This window comes from Montipora capricornis, chromosome 13, assembly GCF_036669925.1.
Source record: "Montipora capricornis isolate CH-2021 chromosome 13, ASM3666992v2, whole genome shotgun sequence".
NCBI classification, from domain to species: Eukaryota; Metazoa; Cnidaria; class Anthozoa; order Scleractinia; family Acroporidae; genus Montipora; species Montipora capricornis.
The window spans coordinates 47535578-47538077 of NC_090895.1; the positions used below are offsets into that span (position 1 = coordinate 47535578).

General features: G+C 39.2%; 1 protein-coding gene across 5 annotated transcripts in view; it reads right to left on the bottom strand.

Moving 5' to 3' along the window:
• The window catches only part of LOC138030034 (dedicator of cytokinesis protein 9-like), an 89490-nt gene that overhangs the window by 7319 nt on the left and 79671 nt on the right, over positions 1–2500 (bottom strand). For all 5 annotated transcript variants that reach the window (XM_068877894.1, XM_068877895.1, XM_068877893.1 and 2 more), the window contains 2 exons: positions 466–579; positions 1–15 (listed from right to left, as the gene is read on the bottom strand). The exon at positions 1–15 is cut by the window's left edge and continues 86 nt beyond it. The gene's annotated coding sequence lies outside the window, so the exon portion shown is untranslated. The remainder of the gene's footprint in view (positions 16–465; positions 580–2500) is intronic.

Genomic DNA, 2500 nt, shown 5'->3' on the forward strand with positions numbered 1-2500 from the left:
CGGACCAGCATTCATCTGAGGAATTACAAAACAAAACAAAACAAAACATACTCAAAAGGACACATACGGCACTGCATCAAAGACCATCTCATGAATATGAGAGGGGACTGAGGCTAGTACTATCCAAAAGTGTGCATGTGTGTTGTACTGTAAGGTTTTAATGTCCAATGCTTTCAGCGGTGCAATACGGTCTCAGCTCTTTTTGTTTGAAAAGTGATTTTAAAATGCAATATTAAAACCATTTAATAATGGACATGAAGCTCGTCACCATTCCAAAATAACCACAACCGAAAATTCTCACATTATCACCTGGTTATACACCGATAATACAAATTTAGCCAGAGCTTTTGTCATCGAGTCGTCTAGATCTTCTCGAAATCGATGAACAATCGCCTGTCCTCCAGCACAAAATCACCCGCCCCTCCCCCCCCCCCCCTCTGAATACATGAGGCAACACTCGTGTACCTGCACACTGACACTGCCTTGTAAAACAAGCTGAAATTTCTTCATGTCTGGAGGATTCTGTGTGATAACATTATTTAGCTCCTTAACTTTATTTTGCATCTCATCGAATGCGACCTGAAGAAAAATAAATCACACCAATGGCACATTAAAATTACAATTAATATACATCAACGTAAAGAAAAACCAATAACGAAGAAGGATTCGGAAGTTCAAATGAGTTTTGATAAACTGCTTGGTCTTTTAGTTGCAGTCAATCATATTTGCGGCGAGAGGGGCTCTGAAATCGACAAAGTGTATCGAAATGCGCCAATTATAACCATAGCCTCTCCACGGAGTGTCTGGAAACGGCCCAGTCCTTAGCCAATATGTTATTGCTCGGAAATTCATGTCGTCACGTGACATCGAAGGTGCACGCTGGAAGCTGGCAGCCATTACAGAGACTAAATATATTGTGATGCCTGGAGTAAACTGCTCAATATTTGGATGCGGCGTGTCACGAAAGCCAAAATACCAAGGGATCGGTATTTTTAAAATTCCACCTTCCGCTGAAAAAAACAAACAAAGCTGGAGAAAGGCGTTATTGCACGTTGTAACGAGAGACAGAGTTGTCGACGCAAGTTTCCGAAAACAAATAATAGAAGGGAGTGTGTTCATTTGCGAGAGGCATTTTACGCCAGAAGACATCGAAATTCGTAAGTTTCAGTTCTTTTCGTATTTATTCTTGTATTAGAATAATCTTTTTGGAAGTTTCGAAGCTGAAATATTCGAGGTAGTTGACTAATGAGTGTTAATAACTCAGGCTAATAACAAGGCTGGAGGCCACGATGACCCTATTGTTTTCAATGCTCATACGACTTTAACTTCAATCTGAAGCGTAAACTCGTAAAGGATTTTTCAGATTCGGAAGTATTTTACCATGTCAATGAAATTTTAGAGTGAATATTTTTCTTAGAGTTTTTATGTAGGTTTTTGAATTAATTTAACTAGATTATACTTCTGATGTAATATCATTGCAAATATTTTTAGCGTCCTCAAAGTAGGTTTTTGCGGCAGTAAACTACTATTGAATTATTGTCTTTGAAAAGCCTCTTTGAAGAAAGTCAATGAAGTACGCATGTATTTACGTACTTTTACACTACAGTGCTTTTTAGGTTTTGAATGGATATATGCTTTTTTTGGTAACTTTGGTAATTTGTTTTCAGATGAAACAAGGAAAACTCTCCGTACTGGTGCAGTTCCCACTCTCAATTTACCAGTTAAAAATCATGCAAGTAAACAAAGCGACGACTTGCATCCTCGTAAATACCTCACATTAAATGTTGATGATATAGCCAAACCTACAGTTCCTTCAGTCTGTAAACCCTGTTTTAAGAATGTAGGTGACTTCATAAAGCATATTGATAGTCTTAAGTTGAGTGGTTGGACTAGGTCAACAAAAGTTCTATAGTGTTCAGCATGTTTGATGGTATTCACCATCTGCTGAAGTACCAAGTAACTGTGGATTCAAGCCTGGGGTTTAGTGTTTCAGTATATGGTTGGTTTCTTCCTGACAACCACCCAATTTACTTAACGCACAAGCGGACAACCCATCTCTCAAAGAGTTTGGCTACAATGCTAACGCAATTGCTATTCAAGGGCAGCTTGCACCCATAATAAAAGGAAATGTGGTTGGTCGACATCACCAGGGTCACAGGCGACAGCATGCAGGTGTTATGGCAGAGCCCCTTAATGCTAGGAAATCAAGCGCAAAGAGGAGGCCGTTTGATAACAGCCAGTAGCTAGGTTTCCCTCAGGAAAAGGCTGGGTTACAAACTGGATGGGTCATTGCCTTGTCATAAATTAATTAAGGGGTGTGCTGTCTTCCAAAGTAGGACTTGGCCAAAACCTTTAACTTGTCAACAAGAATATTTTTACACTGACTTTTTTTGGGGGGGTACATCAGTACATCAGCAATTAATAATGTAAGTCCATTATCCAGACACCAATTCTCAGTTTAATGACCAACCTACATTAATAGTGATGGAGAGAATGGGTA